This window comes from Ambystoma mexicanum, chromosome 11, assembly GCF_040938575.1.
Source record: "Ambystoma mexicanum isolate Mex_15411 chromosome 11, UKY_AmexF1_1, whole genome shotgun sequence".
Classification (NCBI taxonomy): domain Eukaryota; kingdom Metazoa; phylum Chordata; class Amphibia; order Caudata; family Ambystomatidae; genus Ambystoma; species Ambystoma mexicanum.
The window spans coordinates 981,546,193-981,567,623 of NC_090934.1; positions in this window are offsets into that span (position 1 = coordinate 981,546,193).

A 21,431-nucleotide genomic window follows, 5' to 3' on the forward strand; every position below is an offset into this window, starting at 1 on the left:
GCCTTAAAATGCATTATAGGCCTGCAAAAAGGTTGAAAACCCCGGAGGCCCAAACAAGGGGTTTACAGGCATCCTAGACCCTCTTAGGTCCAGAAAATGTTGCTGGCCCACAAACTGTGCCAGAGACCTCTGCATGTCCCAAAATCATTTGCAGCCTGAAAGGGGCATTAACCTGCATCCTAGACCACTGGAATTCCCAAAAATAGTCTTGCACAAAAAATGCATCCCACACCCCTGAAAGTTCTGATTATGTTAGCATCCCAAAAAAGGCCTTGAAATCCAATTCTCGCCTGCAAAAATGTTGAAAACTTTGAAGGCCCAAAAAAGGGGTTTACAGGCATCCTAGACCCCCTAAAGTCCAGAAAGTATTGGTGGCCAAAAAACTGTGCCAGAGAGCTCTCCATGACCCAAAATCATTTGCAGGCTGAAAGGGGCATTAACCCGCATCCTAGACCACTGAAATTCCCAAAAATACTTTTGGCACAAAAAATGCATCCTACACCCCTGCAAGTTCAGAATATGTTAGCAGCCCAAAAAAGGCCTTAAAATGCATTATATGCCTGCAAAAAGGTTGAAAACCCTGGAGGCCCAAAAAAGGGGTTTACAGGCATCCTAGACCCTCTAAGGTCCAGAAAATGTTGCTGGCCCACAAACTGTGCCAGAGACCTCTGCATGTCCCAAAATCATTTGCAGCCTGAAAGGGGCATTAACCTGCATCCTAGACCACTGGAATTCCCAAAAATAGTCTTGCACAAAAAATGCATCGCACACCCCTGAAAGTTCTGAACATGTTAGCAGCCCAAAAAAGGCCTTGAAATCCAATTCTTGCCTGCAAAAATGTTGAAAACTTTGAAGGCCCAAAAAAGGGGTTTACAGGCATCCTAGACCCCCTAAACTCCAGAAAATGTTGGTGGCTAAAAACTGTGCCAGAGAGCTCTGAATGTCGCAAAATCATTTGCAGCCTGAAAGGGGCATTAGCCCGCATCCTAGACCACTGAAATTCCCCAAAATAATTTTGCCACGAAAAATGCATCCAACACCCCTGAAAGTTCCGAAAATGTTAGCAGCCCAAGAAAGGCCTTAAAATGCATCTTAGGCCTGCAAAAATGTTGAAAACTTGAAAGGCCCAAAAAAGGAATTTACAGGCATCCTAGACCCACTAAAGTCCAGAAAATGTTGGTTGCCCAACAACAGTGTCAGAGTGCTCTGAATGTCCCAAAACATGTGTAGCCTGAAAGGGGCATTAGCCCGCATCCTAGACGACTGAATTTCCCAAAAATGTTTTTGGCACAAAAAATGCATCCTACACCCCTAAAAGTTAAGAATATGTTAGCAGCCCAAAAAAGGCTTTAAAATGCATCTTAGGCCTGCAAAAATGTTGAAATCTTTGGAGGCCCATAAAAGGGATTTACAGGCATCCTAGACCCCAAAAAGTCCAGAAAATGTTGGTGGCCTAAAAACGGTGTCAGAAAGCCCTAAATATCCCAAAAACATTTGCAGCCTAAAAAGGGCATTAACCTGCATCCCAGAACCCTGAAATTCCCAAAAATATTTTGGCACAAACAATGCATCCTACACCCCTGAAAGTCCAGAATATGTTAGCATCCCAAAAAAGGCCTTAAAATGCATCTTAGGCCTGCAAAAATGTTGAAAAGTTTGGAGGCCCAAAAAAGGGGTTTACAGGCATCCTAGACCCCCTAAACTCCAGAAAATGTTGGTGGCCTAAAAATTGTGTCATTTAGCGCTGCAAATCCCAAAAACATTTGCAGCCTGAAAAGGGCATTGATATGATATGATAGTTTATTTATATAGCGCCTATACACAATGTGTTTCAAAGCGCTTCAAGGCAAGGGAGGGAACAAGGGAAATACAACGACATTCTTACAGGCCATGATCAGTAAGGATGTGAAATTAACTATTAAATGCAATCTTAGGCCTGCAAAAAGGTTGAAAACTTTGGAGGCCCAAAAAAGGGGGTTACAGGCATCCTAGACCCCCTAAAGTCCAGAAAATGTTGGTGGCCAAAAACTGTGCTAGATAGCGCTGCTTGTCCCAAAACATTTGCAGCCTGAAAGGGGCATTAACCCGCATCCTAGACCACTGAAATTCCCAAAAATATTTTGGCACAAACAATGCATCCTACACCCCTGAAAGTTCAGAATATGTTAGCAGACCAAAAAAGGCCCTAAAATGCATCTTAGGCCGGCAGATTGTTGAAAACTTTGGAGGTCCAAAAAAGGGGTTTACAGGCATCCTAGACCCCCTAAAGTGCAGACAATGATGGTGAAACAAACAACTGTGCCAGAGAGCTCCAAATGTACCAAAATCATTTGCAGCCTTTAATGGGGATTAACCCTCATCCTAGACCAATGAAATTCCCAAAAATAATTTTCGCACGAAAAACGCATCCTTCACCCCTGAAAGTTTTTAACATGTTAGCAGCCCAAAAAAGGCCTTAAAATGCAATTCTCGCCTGCATAAATGTTGAACACTTTGAAGGCCCAAAAAAGGGCTTTACAGCACCATAGACCCCCTAAAGTCCAGAAAATGTTGGTGGCCCAAAAACTGTGCTAGAGAGCTCTCCGTGTCCCAAAATCATTTGCAGCCCGAAAGGGGCATTAACCCACATCCTAGACCACTGAAATTCCCAAAAATACTTTTGGTACAAAAAATGCATCCTACACCCCTGAAAGTTCAGAATATGTTAGCAGACCAAAAAAGGCCCTAAAATGCATCTTAGGCCGGCAGATTGTTGAAAACTTTGGAGGTCCAAAAAAGGGGTTTACAGGCATCCTAGACCCCCTAAAGTGCAGACAATGATGGTGAAACAAACAACTGTGCCAGAGAGCTCCAAATGTACCAAAATCATTTGCAGCCTTTAATGGGGATTAACCCTCATCCTAGACCAATGAAATTCCCAAAAATAATTTTCGCACGAAAAACGCATCCTTCACCCCTGAAAGTTTTTAACATGTTAGCAGCCCAAAAAAGGCCTTAAAATGCAATTCTCGCCTGCATAAATGTTGAACACTTTGAAGGCCCAAAAAAGGGCTTTACAGCACCATAGACCCCCTAAAGTCCAGAAAATGTTGGTGGCCCAAAAACTGTGCTAGAGAGCTCTCCGTGTCCCAAAATCATTTGCAGCCCGAAAGGGGCATTAACCCACATCCTAGACCACTGAAATTCCCAAAAATACTTTTGGTACAAAAAATGCATCCTACACCCCTGAAAGTTCAGAATATGTTAGCAGCCCAAAAAAAGCCTTAAAATGCATCTTAGACCTGCAAAAATGTTGACAACTTTGGAGGCCTAAAAAAGGGTTTACAGGCATCCTAGACCCTCTCAAATCCAGAAAATGTTGGTGGCCACAAAATTGTGTCAGAGAGCACTGAATTTCACAAAAACATTTGCAGCCTGAAAGGGGCATTAACCCGCATCCTAGACCACTGAAATTACCAAAAATATTTTGGCACAAAAAATGCATCCTACATCCCTGAAAGTTCATAATATGCTAGCAGCCCAAAAAAGGCCTTAAAATGCATCTTAAACCTGCAAAAAGGTTGAAACCTTGGGATGCCCAAAAAAGAGGTTTACAGGCATCCTAGAGCCCCTAAAGTCCAGAATATGTTGGTGGCCTAAAAACTGTGTCAGATAGCCCTGAATGTCCCAAAAACATTTGCAGCCTGAAAAGGGCATTAACCCACATCCCAGACCACTGAAATCCCCAAAAATACTTTGGCACAAACAATGCATCCTACACCCCTGAAAGTCCAGAATATGTTAGCAGCCCAAAAAAGGCCTTAAAATGCAATTCTCGCCTGCAAAATGTTGAAAACCTTGAAGGCCCAAAAAAGGGTTTACAGGCATCCTAGACCCTCTCAAATCCAGAAAATGTGGGTGGCCCCAAAATTGTGTCAGAGAGCTCTGGATGTCCCAAAATCATTTGCAGCCTGAAAAGGGCATTAACCCGCATCCTAGACCACTGAAATTCCCAAAAATATTTTTGGCACGAAAAATGCATCCTTCACCCCTGAAAGTTCTGAATATGTTAGCAGCCCAAAAAAAGGCCTTGAAATGCAATTCTCGCCTGCAAAAATTATGAAAACTTTGAAGGCCCAAAAAAGGGGTTTACAGACATCCAAGACCGCCTAAACTCCAGAAAATGTTGGTGGCCAAAAACTGTGCCAGAGAGCTCTGAATTTCCCAAAATCATTTGCAGCCTGAAACGGGTATTAACCCGCATCCTAGACCACTGAAATTCTCGAAAATAATTTTGGCACGAAAAATGCATCCTACACCCCTGAAAGTTCAGAATATGTTAGTAGCCCAAAAAAGGCCTTAAAATGCATCTTAGACCTGCAAAAAGGTTGAAAACTTTGGAGGCCCAAAAAAGGGGTTTACAGGCATCCTAGACCCCCTAAAGTCCAGAAAATGTTGGTGGCCTAAAAACGGCGTCAGATAGCCCTGAATATCCCAGAAACATTTGCAGCCTGAAAAGGGCATTAACCCGCATCCCAGACCCCTGAAATTCCCAAAGATATTTTTGCACAAACAATGCATCCTACACCCCTGAAAGTCCAGAATGTGTTAGCAGCCCAAACAATGCCTTAAAATGTAATTCTCGCCTGCAAAATCTTGAAAACTTTGAAGGCCCAAAAAAGGGGTTTACAGGCATCCTATACCCTCTAAGGTCCAGAAAATGTTGCTGGCCCACAAACTGTGCCAGAGACCTCTGCATGTCCCAAAATCATTTGCAGCCTGAAAGGGGCATTAACCTGCACCCTAGACCACTGGAATTCCCCAAAATAATCTTGCACAAAAAATGCATCCCACACCCCTGAAAGTTCTGAACATGTTAGCAGCCCAAAAAAGCCTTGAAATCCAATTCTCGCCTGCAAAAATGTTGAAAACTTTGAAGGCCCAAAAAAGGGGTTTACAGGCATCATAGACCCCCTAAACTCTAGAAAATGTTGGAATGTTGGTTGCCAAAAACTTGGCCATAGAGCTCTGAATGTCGCAAAATCATTTGCAGCCTGAAATGGGCATTAGCCCGCATCCTAGACCACTGAAATTCCCCAAAATAATTTTGCCACGAAAAATGCATCCAACACCCCTGAAAGTTCCGAAAATGTTAGCAGCTCAAAAAAGGCCTTAAAATGCATCTTAGGCCTGCAAAAATGTTGAAAACTTTGAAGGCCCAAAAAGGGAATTTACAGGCATCCTAGACCCACTAAAGTCCAGAAAATGTTGGTTGCCCAACAACAGTGTCAGAGCGCTCAGAATGTCCCAAAACATGTGTAGCCTGAAAGGGTCATTACCCCGCATCCTAGACGACTGAATTTCCCAAAAATGTTTTTGGCACAAAAAATGCATCCTACACCCCTAAAAGTTAGGAATATGTTAGCAGCCCAAAAAAGGCTTTAAAATGCATCTTTGGCATGCAAAAATGTTGAAAACCTTGGAGGCCCAAAAAGGGGTTTACAGGCATCCTAGACCCTCTAAGGTCCCGAAAATGTTGCTGGCCCACAAACTGTGCCAGAGACCTCTGCATGTCCCAAAATCATTTGCAGCCTGAAAGGGGCATTAACCTGCATCCTAGACCACTGGAATTACCAAAAATAGTCTTGCACAAAAAATGCATCCCACACCCCTGAAAGTTCTGAACATGTTAGCAGCCCAAAAAAGGCCTTAAAATGCATCTTAGGCCTGCAAAAATGTTGAAAACTTTGAAGGCCCAAAAAAGGAATTTACAGGCATCCTAGACCCCCTAAAGTCCAGAAAATGTTGGTGGCCTAAAAACTGTGTCAGAAAGCCCTAAATATCCCAAAAACGTTTGCAGCCTAAAAAGGGCATTAACCTACATCCCAGAACCCTGAAATTCCCAAAAATATTTTGGCACAAACAATGCATCCTACACCCCTGAAAGTCCAGAATATGTTAGCAGCCCAAAAAAGGCCTTAAAATGCATCTTAGGCCTGCAAAAATTTTGAAAACTTTGGAGGCCCAAAAAGGGGGTTTACAGGCATCCTAGACCCCCTAAACTCCAGAAAATGTTGGTGGCCTAGAAATTGTGTCATTTAGCGCTGAAAATCCCAAAAACATTTGCAGCCTGAAAAGGGCATTGCTATGATATGATAGTTTATTTATATAGCGCCTATACACAATGTGTTTCAAAGCGCTTCAAGGCAAGGGAGGGAACAAGGGAAATACAACAAAATTCTTACAGGCCATGATCAGTAAGGATGTGAAATTAACTATTAAATGCAATCTTAGGCCTGCAAAAAGGTTGAAAACTTTGGAGGCCCAAAAAAGGGGGTTACAGGCATCCTAGACTGCCTAAAGTCCAGAAAATTTTGGTGGCCAAAAACTGTGCCAGAGAGCTCTGAATGTCCCAAAATCATTTGCAGCCTGAAAGGAGCATTAACCTGCACCCTAGACCACTGAAATTCCCAAAAAAAATTTTGGCACGAAAGAGGCATCCTTCACCCTTGAAAGTTTTGAACATGTTAGCAGCCCAAAAAAGGCCTTAAAATGCAATTCTCCCCTGCAAAAATGTTGAAAACTTTAAAGGCCCAAAAAAGGGGTTTACAGGCATCCTAGACCCCCTACACTCCAGAAATTGTTGGTGGCCGAAAACTGTGCCAAAGAGCTCTGAATATCCCAAAATCATTTGCAGCCTGAAAGGGGCATTAACCCGCATCCTAGACCACTGAAATTCCCAAAAATAATTTTGGCACGTAAAATGCATCCTTCAACCCTGAAAGTTCTGAACATGTTAGCTGCCCAAAAAAAGGCCTTAAAATGTAACTCTCGCCTGCAAAATCTTGAAAACTTTGAAGGCCCAAAAAAGGGGTTTACAGGCATCCTATACCCTCTAAGGTCCAGAAAATGTTGCTGGCCCACAAACTGTGCCAGAGACCTCTGCATGTCCCAAAATCATTTGCAGCCTGAAAGGGGCATTAACCTGCACCCTAGACCACTGGAATTCCCCAAAATAGTCTTGCACAAAAAATGCATCCCATACCCCTGAAAGTTCTGAACATGTTAGCAGCCCAAAAAAGCCTTGAAATCCAATTCTCGCCTGCAAAAATGTTGAAAACTTTGAAGGCCCAAAAAAGGGGTTTACAGGCATCATAGACCCCCTAAACTCTAGAAAATGTTGGTGGCCAAAAACTTGACCATAGAGCTCTGAATGTCGCAAAATCATTTGCAGCCTGAAATGGGCATTAGCCCGCATCCTAGACCACTGAAATTCCCCAAAATAATTTTGCCACGAAAAATGCATCCAACACCCCTGAAAGTTCCGAAAATGTTAGCAGCTCAAAAAAGGCCTTAAAATGCATCTTAGGCCTGCAAAAATGTTGAAAACTTTGAAGGCCCAAAAAGGGAATATACAGGCATCCTAGACCCACTAAAGTCCAGAAAATGTTGGTTGCCCAACAACAGTGTCAGAGCGCTCAGAATGTCCGAAAACATGTGTAGCCTGAAAGGGTCATTACCCCGCATCCTAGACGACTGAATTTCCCAAAAATGTTTTTGGCACAAAAAATGCATCCTACACCCCTAAAAGTTAAGAATATGTTAGCAGCCCAAAAAAGGCTTTAAAATGCATCTTAGGCCTGCAAAAATGTTGAAAACCTTGGAGGCCCAAAAAAGGGGTTTACAGGCATCCTAGACCCTCTAAGGTCCCGAAAATGTTGCTGGCCCACAAACTGTGCCAGAGACCTCTGCATGTCCCAAAATCATTTGCAGCCTGAAAGGGGCATTAACCTGCATCCTAGACCACTGGAATTACCAAAAATAGTCTTGCACAAAAAATGCATCCCACACCCCTGAAAGTTCTGAACATGTTAGCAGCCCAAAAAAGGCCTTAAAATGCATCTTAGGCCTGCAAAAATGTTGAAAACTTTGAAGGCCCAAAAAAGGAATTTACAGGCATCCTAGACCCCCTAAAGTCCAGAAAATGTTGGTGGCCTAAAAACTGTGTCAGAAAGCCCTAAATATCCCAAGAACATTTGCAGCCTAAAAAGGGCATTAACCTACATCCCAGAACCCTGAAATTCCCAAAAATATTTTGGCACAAACAATGCATCCTACACCCCTGAAAGTCCAGAATATGTTAGCAGCCCAAAAAAGGCCTTAAAATGCATCTTAGGCCTGCAAAAATGTTGAAAAATTTGGAGGCCCAAAAAGGGGGTTTACAGGCATCCTAGACCCCCTAAACTCCAGAAAATGTTGGTGGCCTAGAAATTGTGTCATTTAGCACTGAAAATCCCAAAAACATTTGCAGCCTGAAAAGGGCATTGCTATGATATGATAGTTTATTTATATAGCACCTATACACAATGTGTTTCAAAGCGCTTCAAGGCAAGGGAGGGAACAAGGGAAATACAACAAAATTCTTACAGGCCATGATCAGTAAGGATGTGAAATTAACTATTAAATGCAATCTTAGGCCTGCAAAAAGGTTGAAAACTTTGGAGGCCCAAAAAAGGGGGTTACAGGCATCCTAGACTGCCTAAAGTCCAGAAAACTTTGGTGGCCGAAAACTGTGCCAAAGAGCTCTGAATATCCCAAAATCATTTGCAGCCTGAAAGGGGCATTAACCCGCATCCTAGACCACTGAAATTCCCAAAAATAATTTTGGCACGTAAAATGCATCCTTCAACCCTGAAAGTTCTGAACATGTTAGCAGCCTGAAAAAGGCCTTGAAATGCAATTCTCGCCTGCAAAAATGTTGAAAACTTTGAAGGCCCAAAAAAGGGGTTTACTGGCATCCTAGACTCCCTAAAGTGCAGACAGTGTTGGTGGCCCAGAAACTGTGCCAGAGAGCTCTAAATGTCCCAAAATCATTTGCAGCCTGAAAGGGGCATTAACCCGCATCCTAGACGACTGAAATTCCCAAAAAGGATTTTGCCACGAAAAATGCATCCTTCACCCCTGAAATTTCTGAATATGTTAGCAGCCCAAAAAAGGCCTTAAAAGGCATTTTAGGCCTACTAGAATGTTGAAAACTTTGAAGGCCCAAAAAGAAATTTACAGGCATCCAAGACCCACTAAAGTCCAGAAAATGTTGGTTGCCCAGAAACAGTGTCAGAGCGCTCTGAATGTCCCAAAAACATGTGCAGCCTGAAAAGGTCATTAACCCGCATCCTAGACCACTGAAATTCCCAAAAATATTTTTGGCACAAAAAATGCATCCTACACCCCTACAAGTTAAGAATATGTTAGCAGCCCAAAAAAAGCCTTAAAATGCATCTTAGACCTGCAAAAACGTTGACAACTTTGGAGGCCCAAAAAAGGGTTTACAGGCATCCTAGACCCTCTCAAATCCAGAAAATGTTGGTGGCCACAAAATTGTGTCAGAGAGCTCTGAATTTCATAAAAACATTTGCAGCCTGAAAGGGGCATTAACCCGCATCCTAGACCACTGAAATTACCAAAAATATTTTGGCAAAAAAAATGCATCCTACATCACTGAAAGTTCAGAATATGCTAGCAGCCCAAAAAAGGCCTTAAAATGCATCTTAAACCTGCGAAAAGGTTGAAACCTTGGGATGCCCAAAAAAGAGGTTTACAGGCATCCTAGAGCCCCTAAAGTCCAGACTATGTTGGTGGCCTAAAAACTGTGTCAGATAGCCCTGAATGTCCCAAAAACACTTGCAGCCTGAAAAGGGCATTAACCCACATCCCAGACCACTGAAATCCCCAAAAATACTTTGGCACAAACAATGCATCCTACACCCCTGAAAGTCCAGAATATGTTAGCAGCCCAAAAAAGGCCTTACAATGCAATTCTCGCCTGCAAAATGTTGAAAACCTTGAAGGCCCAAAAAAGGGTTTACAGGCATCCTAGACCCTCTCAAATCCAGAAAATGTGGGTGGCCCCAAAATTGTGTCAGAGAGCTCTGGATGTCCCAAAATCATTTGCAGCCTGAAAAGGGCATTAACCCGCATCCTAGACCACTGAAATTCCCAAAAATATTTTTGGCACAAAAAATCCATTGTACACCCCTGGAAGTTCAGAATATGTTAGCAGACCGAAAAAGGCCTTAAAATGCATCCTAGGCCTGCAAATTGTTGAAAACTTTGGAGGTCCAAAAAAGGGGTTTACAGGCATCCTAGACCCCCTAAATGCAGACAATGTTGGTGGCACAGAAAACTGTGCCAGAGAGCTCTGAATGTCCCAAAATCATTTGCAGCCTGAAAGGGGCATTAACCCGCATCCTAGACCACTGAAAGTCCCAAAAATAATTTTGGCACGAAAAATGCATCCTACACCCCTGAAAATTCAGAATATGTTAGTAGCCCAAAAAAGGCCTTAAAATGCATCTTAGACCTGCAAAAAGGTTGAAAACTTTGGAGGCCCAAAAAAGGGGTTTACAGGCATCCTAGACCCCCTAAAGTCCAGAAAATGTTGGTGGCATAAAAACGGTGTCAGATAGCCCTAAATATCCCAGAAACATTTGCAGCCTGAAAAGGGCATTAACCCGCATCCCAGACCCCTGAAATTCCCAAAAATATTTTTGCACAAACAATGCATCCTACACCCCTGAAAGTCCAGAATGTGTTAGCAGCCCAAACAATGCCTTAAAATGTAATTCTCGCCTGCAAAATCTTGAAAACTTTGAAGGCCCAAAAAAGGGGTTTACATGCATCCTATACCCTCTAAGGTCCAGAAAATGTTGCTGGCCCACAAACTGTGCCAGAGACCTCTGCATGTCCCAAAATCATTTGCAGCCTGAAAGGGGCATTAACCTGCACCCTAGACCACTGGAATTCCCCAAAATAGTCTTGCACAAAAAATGCATCCCACACCCCTGAAAGTTCTCGACATGTTAGCAGCCCAAAAAAGCCTTGAAATCCAATTCTCGCCTGCAAAAATGTTGAAAACTTTGAAGGCCCAAAAAAGGGGTTTACAGGCATCATAGACCCCCTAAACTCTAGAAAATGTTGGTGGCCAAAAACTGGACCATAGAGCTCTGAATGTCGCAAAATCATTTGCAGCCTGAAATGGGCATTAGCCCGCATCCTAGACCACTGAAATTCCCCAAAATAATTTTGCCACGAAAAATGCATCCAACACCCCTGAAAGTTCCGAAAATGTTAGCAGCTCAAAAAAGGCCTTAAAATGCATCTTAGGCCTGCAAAAATGTTGAAAACTTTGAAGGCCCAAAAAGGGAATTTACAGGCATCCTAGACCCACTAAAGTCCAGAAAATGTTGGTTGCCCAACAACAGTGTCAGAGCGCTCAGAATGTCCCAAAACATGTGTAGCCTGAAAGGGTCATTACCCCGCATCCTAGACGACTGAATTTCCCAAAAATGTTTTTGGCACAAAAAATGCATCCTACACCCCTAAAAGTTAAGAATATGTTAGCAGCCCAAAAAAGGCTTTAAAATGCATCTTAGGCCTGCAAAAATGTTGAAACCTTGGAGGCCCAAAAAAGGGGTTTACAGGCATCCTAGACCCTCTAAGGTCCCGAAAATGTTGCTGGCCCACAAACTGTGCCAGAGACCTCTGCATGTCCCAAAATCATTTGCAGCCTGAAAGGGGCATTAACCTGCATCCTAGACCACTGGAATTACCAAAAATAGTCTTGCACAAAAAATGCATCCCACACCCCTGAAAGTTCTGAACATGTTAGCAGCCCAAAAAAGGCCTTAAAATGCATCTTAGGCCTGCAAAAATGTTGAAAACTTTGAAGGCCCAAAAAAGGAATTTACAGGCATCCTAGACCGCCTAAAGTCCAGAAAATGTTGGTGGCCTAAAAACTGTGTCAGAAAGCCCTAAATATCCCAAAAACATTTGCAGCCTAAAAAGGGCATTAACCTACATCCCAGAACCCTGAAATTCCCAAAAATATTTTGGCACAAACAATGCATCCTACACCCCTGAAAGTCCAGAATATGTTAGCAGCCCAAAAAAGGCCTTAAAATGCATCTTAGGCCTGCAAAAATGTTGAAAACTTTGGAGGCCCAAAAAGGGGGTTTACAGGCATCCTAGACCCCCTAAACTCCAGAAAATGTTGGTGGCCTAGAAATTGTGTCATTTAGCGCTGAAAATCCCAAAAACATTTGCAGCCTGAAAAGGGCATTGCTATGATATGATAGTTTATTTATATAGCGCCTATACACAATGTGTTTCAAAGCGCTTCAAGGCAAGGGAGGGAACAAGGGAAATACAACAAAATTCTTACAGGCCATGATCAGTAAGGATGTGAAATTAACTATTAAATGCAATCTTAGGCCTGCAAAAAGGTTGAAAACTTTGGAGGCCCAAAAAAGGGGGTTACAGGCATCCTAGACTGCCTAAAGTCCAGAAAATTTTGGTGGCCAAAAACTGTGCCAGAGAGCTCTGAATGTCCCAAAATCATTTGCAGCCTGAAAGGAGCATTAACCTGCACCCTAGACCACTGAAATTCCCAAAAATAATTTTGGCACGAAAGAGGCATCCTTCACCCTTGAAAGTTTTGAACATGTTAGCAGCCCAAAAAAGGCCTTAAAATGCAATTCTCCCCTGCAAAAATGTTGAAAACTTTAAAGGCCCAAAAAAGGGGTTTACAGGCATCCTAGACCCCCTACACTCCAGAAATTGTTGGTGGCCGAAAACTGTGCCAAAGAGCTCTGAATATCCCAAAATCATTTGCAGCCTGAAAGGGGCATTAACCCGCATCCTAGACCACTGAAATTCCCAAAAATAATTTTGGCACGTAAAATGCATCCTTCAACCCTGAAAGTTCTGAACATGTTAGCAGCCTGAAAAAGGCCTTGAAATGCAATTCTCGCCTGCAAAAATGTTGAAAACTTTGAAGGCCCAAAAAAGGAGTTTACTGGCATCCTAGACCTCCTAAACTCCAGAAAATGTTGGTTGCCCAAAAACAGTGTCAGAGCGCTTTGAATGGCCCAAAAACATGTGCAGCCTGAAAGTGGCATCAACCCGCATCCTAGACAACTGAAATTCCCAAAAATAGTTTGGCACAAAAAATGCATCCTACACCCCTGAAAGTTCAGAATATGTTAGCAGCCTAAAAAAGGCTTTAAAATGCATCTTAGACCTGCAAAAAGGTTGAAAACTTTGGAGGCCCAAAAAACGGGTTTACAGGCATCCTAAACCCTCTAAAGTCCAGAAAATGTTGCTGGCCTAAAAACTGTGTCAGACAGCCCTGAATATCCCAGAAACATTTGCAGCCTGAAAAGGGCATTAACCCACATCCCAGACCCCTGAAATTCCCAAAGATATTTTTGCACAAACAATTCATCCTACACCCCTGAAAGTTCTGGAAATGTTAGCAGCCCAAAAAAGGGCTTAAAATGCATCTTAGGCCTGCAAAAATGTTGAAAACTGTGAAGGCCCAAAAAAGGAATTTACAGGCATCCTAGACCCACTAAAGTCCAGAAAATGTTGGTTGCCCAAAAACAGTGTCAGAGCGCTCTGAATGTCCCAAAACATTTGCAGCCTGAAAGGGTCATTACCCCGCATCCTAGACGACTGAAATTCCCAAAAATGTTTTTGGCACAAAAAATGCATCCACCACCCCTAAAAGTTAAGAATATTTTAGCAGCCTAAAAAAGGCTTTAAAAAGCATCTTAGGCCTGCATAAATGTTGAAAACTTTGGAGGCCCAAAAAAGGGGTTTACAGGCATCCTAGACCCCCCAAAGTCCAGAAAATATTGGTGGCCCAAAAAACTGTGCCAGAGAGCTCTCCATGTCCCAAAATCATTTGCAGGCTGAAAGGGGCATTAACCCGCATCCTAGACCACTGAAATTCCCAAAAATACTTTTGGCACAAAAAATGCATCCTACACCCCTGCAAGTTCAGAATATGTTAGCAGCCCAAAAAAGGCCTTAAAATGCATTATAGGCCTGCAAAAAGGTTGAAAACCCTGGAGGCCCAAAAAAGGGGTTTACAGGCATCCTAGACCCTCTAAGGTCCAGAAAATGTTGCTGGCCCACAAACTGTGCCAGAGACCTCTGCATGTCCCAAAATCATTTGCAGCCTGAAAGGAGCATTAACCTGCACCCTAGACCACTGAAATTCCCAAAAATAATATTGGCACGAAAGAGGCATCCTTCACCCTTGAAAGTTTTGAACATGTTAGCAGCCCAAAAAAGGCCTTAAAATGCAATTCTCGCCTGCAAAAATGTTGAAAACTTTGAAGGCCCAAAAAAGGGTTTTACAAGCATCCTAGACCCCCTACACTCCAGAAATTGTTGGTGGCTAAAAACTGTGCCAAAGAGCTCTGAATATCCCAAAATCATTTGCAGCCTGAAAGGGGCATTAACCCGCATCATAGACCACTGAAATTCCCAAAAATAATTTTGGCACGAAAAATGCATCCTTCAACCCTGAAAGTTCTGAACATGTTAGCAGCCCGAAAAAGGCCTTGAAATGCAATTCTCGCCTGCAAACATGTTGAAAACTTTGAAGGCCCAAAAAAGGAATTTACAGGCATCCTAGACCCACTAAAGTCCAGAAAATGTTGGTTGCCCAAAAACAGTGTCAGAGCGCTCTGAATGTCCCAAAACATGTGCAGCCTGAAAGGGTCATTACCCCGCATCCTAGACAACTGAAATTCCCAAAAATGTTTTTGGCACAAAAAATGCATCCACCACCCCTAAAAGTTAAGAATATGTTAGCAGCCTAAAAAAGGCTTTAAAATGCATCTTAGGCCTGCATAAATGTTGAAAACTTTGGAGGCCCAAAAAAGGGGTTTACAGGTATCCTAGACCCTCTAAGGTCCAGAAAATGTTGCTGGCCCACAAACTGTGCCAGAGACCTCTGCATGTCCCAAAATCATTTGCAGCCTGAAAGGGGCATTAACCTGCATCCTAGACCACTGGAATTCCCAAAAATAGTCTTGCACAAAAAATGCATCCCACACCCCGGAAAGTTCTGAACATGTTAGCAGCCCAAAAAAGGCCTTGAAATCCAATTCTCGCCTGCAAAAATGTTGAAAACTTTCACGGCCGGAAAAAGGGGTTTACAGGCATCCTAGACCCCCTAAAGTCCAGAAAATGTTGGTGGCCCATAAACTGTGCTAGATAGCGCTGCTTGTCCCAAAACATTTGCAGCCTGAAAGGGGCATTAACCCGCATCCTAGACCACTGAAATTCCCAAAAATATTTTGGCACAAACAATGCATCCTACACCCCTGAAAGTTCAGAATATGTTAGCAGACCAAGAAAGGCCCTAAAATGCATCTCAGGCAGGCAGATTGTTGAAAACGTTGGAGGTCCAAAAAAGGGGTTTACAGGCATCCTAGACCCCCTAAAGTGCAGACAATGATGGTGAAACAAACAACTGTGCCAGAGAGCTCCAAATGTACCAAAATCATTTGCAGCCTTTAATGGGCATTAACCCTCATCCTAGACCACTGAAATTCCCAAAAATAATTTTCGCACGAAAAACGCATCCTTCACCCCTGAAGGTTTTTAACATGTTAGCAGCCCAAAAAAGGCCTTAAAATGCAATTCTCGCCTGCAAAAATGTTGAACACTTTGAAGGCCCAAAAAGGGCTTTACAGCATCATAGACCCCCTAAAGTCCAGAAAATGTTGGTGGCCCAAAAACTGTGCTAGAGAGCTCTCCGTGTCCCAAAATCATTTGCAGCCCGAAAGGGGCATTAACCCACATCCTAGACCACTGAAATTCCCAAAAATACTTTTGGTACAAAAAATGCATCCTACACCCCTGAAAGTTCAGAATATGTTAGCATCCCAAAAAAGCCCTTAAAATGCATCTTTGGCCTGTAAAAATGTTGAAAACTTAGAAGGCCCAAAAAAGGGGTTTACAGGCATCCTAGACCCCCTAAACTCCAGAAAATGTTGGTGGCTACAAACTGTGCCAGAGAGCTCTGCATGTCCCAAAAATCATTTGCAGCCTGAAAGGGGCATAACTCGCTTCATAGACCTCTAAAATTCCCAAAAATATTTTGGCACAAAAAATGCATCCTACACCCCTGAAAGTTCAGAATATGTTAGCAGACCAAAAAAGGCCCTAAAATGCATCTCAGGCCGGCAGATTGTTGAAAACTTTGGAGGTCCAAAAAAGGGGTTTACAGGCATCCTAGACCCCCTAAAGTGCAGACAATGATGGTGAAACAAACAACTGTGCCAGAGAGCTCCAAATGTACCAAAATCATTTGCAGCCTTTAATGGGCATTAACCCTCATCCTAGACCACTGAAATTCCCAAAAATTATTTTCGCACGAAAAACGCATCCTTCACCCCTGAAAGTTTTTAACATGTTAGCAGCCCAAAAAAGGCCTTAAAATGCAATTCTCGCCTGCAAAAATGTTGAACACTTTGAAGGCCCAAAAAAGGGCTTTACAGCATCATAGACCCCCTAAAGTCCAGAAAATGTTGGTGGCCCAAAAACTGTGCTAGAGAGCTCTCCGTGTCCCAAAATCATTTGCAGCCCAAAAGGGGCATTAACCCACATCCTAGACCACTGAAATTCCCAAAAATACTTTTGGTACAAAAATGCATCCTACACCCCTGAAAGTTCAGAATATGTTAGCATCCCAAAAAAGCCCTTAAAATGCATCTTTGGCCTGCAAAAATGTTGAAAACTTAGAAGGCCCAAAAAAGGGGTTTACAGGCATCCTAGACCCCCTAAACTCCAGAAAATGTTGGTGGCTAAAAACTGTGCCAGAGAGCTCTGCATGTCCCAAAAATCATTTGCAGCCTGAAAGGGGCATAACTCGCTTCATAGACCACTAAAATTCCCAAAAATATTTTGGCACAAAAAATGCATCCTACACCCCTGCAAGTTCAGAATATGTTAGCAGCTCAAAAAAGGCCTTAAAATGCATTATAGGCCTGCAAAAAGGTTGAAAACTTTGGAGGCCCAAAAAAGGGGGTTACAGGCATCCTAGACCGCCTAAAGTCCAGAAAATTTTGGTGGCCAAAAACTGTGCCAGAGAGCTCTGAATGTCCCAAAATCATTTTCAGCCTGAAAGGATCATTAACCTACACCCTAGACCCCTGAAATTCCCAAAAATAATTTTGGCACGAAAGAGGCATCCTTCACCCTTGAAAGTTTTGAACATGTTAGCAGCCCAAAAAAGGCCTTAAAATGCAATTCTCGCCTGCAAAAATGTTGAAAACTTTAAAGGCCCAAAAAAGGGGTTTGCAGGCATCCTAGACCCCCTACACTCCAGAAATTGTTGGTGGCCGAAAACTGTGCCAAAGAGCTCTGAATATCCCAAAATCATTTGCAGCCTGAAAGGGGCATTAACCCGCATCCTAGACCACTGAAATTCCCAAAAATAATTTTGGCACGTAAAATGCATCCTTCAACCCTGAAAGTTCTGAACATGTTAGCAGCCCGAAAAAAGGCCTTGAAATGCAATTCTCGCCTGCAAAAATATTGAAAACATTTGAAGGCCTGAAAAAGGGGTTTACTGGCATCCTAGACCCCCTAAACTCCAGAAAATGTTGGTTGCCCAAAAACAGTGTCAGAGCGCTTTGAATGGCCCAAAAACATGTGCAGCCTGAAAGTGGCATCAACCCGCATCCTAGACAACTGAAATTCCCAAAAATAGTTTGGCACAAAAAATGCATCCTACACCCCTGAAAGTTCAGAATATGTTAGCAGCCCAAAAAGGCCTTAAAATGCATCTTAGACCTGCATAAAGGTTGAAAACTTTGGAGGCCCAAAAAACGGGTTTACAGGCATCCTAAACCCTCTAAAGTCCAGAAAATGTTGCTGGCCTAAAAACTGTGTCAGACAGCCCTGAATATCCCAGAAACATTTGCAGCCTGAAAAGGGCATTAACCCACATCCCAGACCCCTGAAATTCCCAAAAATATTTTTGCACAAACAATGCATCCTATACCCCTGAAAGTTCTGAAAATGTTAGCAGCCCAAAAAAGGGCTTAAAATGCATCTTAGGCCTGCAAAAATGTTGAAAACTGTGAAGGCCCAAAAAAGGAATTTACAGGCATCCTAGAACCCCTAAACTCCAGAAAATGTTGGTGGCTAAAAACTGTGCCAGAGAGCTCTGAATGTCGCAAAATCATTTGCAGCCTGAAAGGGGCATTAGCCCGCATCCTAGACCACTGAAATTCCCGAAAATAATTTTGCCACGAAAAATGCATCCAACACCCATGAAAGTTCCGAAAATGTTAGAAGCCCAAAAAAGGCCTTAAAATGCATCTTAGGCCTGCAAAAATGTTGAAAACTTAAAAGGCCCAAAAAAGGAATTTACAGGCATCGAAGACCCACTAAAGTCCAGAAAATGTTGGTTGCCCAACAACAGTGTCAGAGTGCTCTGAATGTCCCAAAACATGTGTAGCCTGAAAGGGTCATTACCCCGCATCCTAGACGACTGAATTTCCCAAAAATGTTTTTGGCACAAAAAATGCATCCTACACCCCTAAAAGTTAAGAATATGTTAGCAGCCCAAAAAAGGCTTTAAAATGCATCTTAGGCCTGCAAAAATGTTGAAATCTTTGGAGGCCCATAAAAGGGATTTACAGGCATCCTAGACCCAAAAAAGTTCAGAAAATGTTGGTGGCCTAAAAACTGTGTCAGAAAGCCCTAAATATCCCAAAAACATTTGCAGCCTAAAAAGGGCATTAACCTGCATCCCAGAATCCTGAAATTCCGAAAATTATTTTGGCACAAACAATGCACCCTACACCCCTGAAAGTCCAGAATATGTTAGCAGCCCAAAAAAGGCCTTAAAATGCATCTTAGGCCTGCAAAAAGGTTGAAAACTTTGGAGGCCCAAAAAAGGGGGTTACAGGCATCCTAGACCGCCTAAAGTCCAGAAAATGTTGGTGGCCAGAAACTGTGCCAGAGAGCTCTGAATGTCCCAAAATCATTTGCAGCCTGAAAGGAGCATTAACCTGCACCCTAGACCACTGAAATTCCCAAAAATAATTTTGGCACGAAAGAGGCATCCTTCACCCTTGAAAGTTTTCAACATGTTAGCAGCCCAAAAAAGGCCTTAAAATGCAATTCTCGCCTGCAAAAATGTTGAAAACTTTAAAGGCCCAAAAAAGGGGTTTACAGGCATCCTAGACCCCCTACAATCCAGAAATTGTTGGTGGCCAAAAACTGTGCCAAAGAGCTCTGAATATCCCAAAATCATTTGCAGCCTGAAAGGGGCGTTAACCCGCATCCTAGACCACTGAAATTCCCAAAAATAATTTTGGCACGTAAAATGCATCCTTCAACCCTGAAAGTTCTGAACATGTTAGCAGCCCGAAAAAGGCCTTGAAATGCAATTCTCGCCTGCAAAAATGTTGAAAACTTTGAAGGCCCAAAAAAGGGGTTTACTGGCATCCTAGACACCCTAAACTCCAGAAAATGTTGGTTGCCCAAAAACAGTCCAGAGCGCTTTGAATGGCCCAAAAACATGTGCAGCCTGAAAGTGGCTTCAACCCGCATCCTAGACAACTGAAATTCCCAAAAATAGTTTGGCACAAAAAATGCATCCTACACCCCTGAAAGTTCAGAATATGTTAGCAGCCCAAAAAAGGCCTTAAAATGCATCTTAGTCCTGCAAAAAGGTTGAAAACTTTGGAGGCCCAAAAAACGGGTTTACAGGCATCCTAAACCCTCTAAAGTCCAGAAAATGTTGGTTGCCTAAAAACTGTGTCAGAAAGCCCTGAATATCCCAGAAACATTTGCAGCCTGAAAAGGGCATTAACCCACATCCCAGACCACTGAAATTCCCAAAAATATTTTTGCACAAACAATGCATCCTACACCCCTGAAAGTTCAGAATATTTTAGCAGCCCAAAAAAGGCCTTAAAATTCATTTTAGACCTGCAAAAATGTAGAAAACTTTGGAGACCCAAAAAAGGGGGTTGCAGGCATCCTAGACCCCCTAAAGTCCAGAAAATGTTGGTGGCACATAAACTGTGCTAGAGAGTTCTGCTTGTGCCAAAATCATTTGCACCCTGAAGGGGGGCATTAACCCGCATTCTAGACCACTGAAATTCCGAATAATAGTCTGGCACAAAAAATGCATCCCACACCCCTGAAAGTTCTGAACATGTTAGCAGCCCAAAAAAGGCCTTGAAATCCAATTCTCGCATGCAAAAATGTTGAAAACCTCGAAGGCCCAAAAAAGGCGTTTAGAGGCTTCCTAGACCCCTAATCTCCAGAAAATGTTGGTGGCCAAAAACTGTGCCAGAGAGCTCTGCATGTCCCAAAATCATTTGTAGCCTGAAAGGGGCATTAGCCTGCATCCTAGACCACTGAAATTCACAAAAATAGTCTGGCACAAAAAATGCATCCTACACCCCTGAAAGTTCTGAAAATGTTAGCAGCCCAAAAAAGGGCTTAAAATGCATCTTAGGCCTGCAAAAATGTAGAAAACTGTGAAGGCCCAAAAAAGGAATTTACAGGCATCCTAGACCCACTAAAGTCCAGAAAATGTTGGTTGCCCAAAAACAGTGTCAGAGCGCTCTGCATGTCCCAAAATCATTTGCAGCCTGAAAGGGGCATTAACCTGCATCCTAGACCACTGGAATTCCCAAAAATAGTCTTGCACAAAAAATGCATCCCACACCCCTGAAAGTTCTGAACATGTTAGCAGCCCAAAAAAGTCCTTGAAATCCAATTCTCGCCTGCAAAAATGTTGAAAACTTTGAAGGCCCAAAAAAGGGGTTTACAGGCATCCTAGACCCCCTAAAGTCCAGAAAATATTGGTGGCCCAAAAACTGTGCCAGAGAGCTCTCCATGTCCCAAAACATGTGCAGCCTGAAAGGGGCATTACCCCACATCCTAGATGACTGAAATTCCCAAAAATGTTTTTGGCACACAAAATGCATCCACCACCCCTAAAAGTTAAGAATATGTTAGCAGCCTAAAAAAGGCTTTAAAAAGCATCTTAGGCCCGCATAAATGTTGAAAACTTTGGAGGCCCAAAAAAGGGGTTTACAGGCATCCTAGACCCTCTAAGGTCCAGAAAATGTTGCTGGCCCACAAACTGTGCCAGAGACCTCTGCATGTCCCAAAATCATTTGCAGCCTGAAAGGGGCATTAACCTGCATCCTAGACCACTGGAATTCCCAAAAATAGTCTTGCACAAAAAATGCATCCCACACCCCTGAAAGTTCTGAACATGTTAGCAGCCCAAAAAAGGCCTTGAAATCCAATTCTCGCCTGCATAAATGTTGAAAACTTTGAAGGCCCAAAAAAGGGGTTTACAGGCATCCTAGACCCCCCAAAGTCCAGAAAATATTGGTGGCCCAAAAACTGTGCCAGAGAGCTCTCCATGTCCCAAAATCATTTGCAGGCTGAAAGGGGCATTAACCCGCATCCTAGACCACTGAAATTCCCAAAAATACTTTTGGCACAAAAAAAGCATCCTACACCCCTGCAAGTTCAGAATATGTTAGCAGCCCAAAAAAGGCCTTAAAATGCATTATAGGCCTGCAAAAAGGTTGAAAACCCTGGAGGCCCAAAAA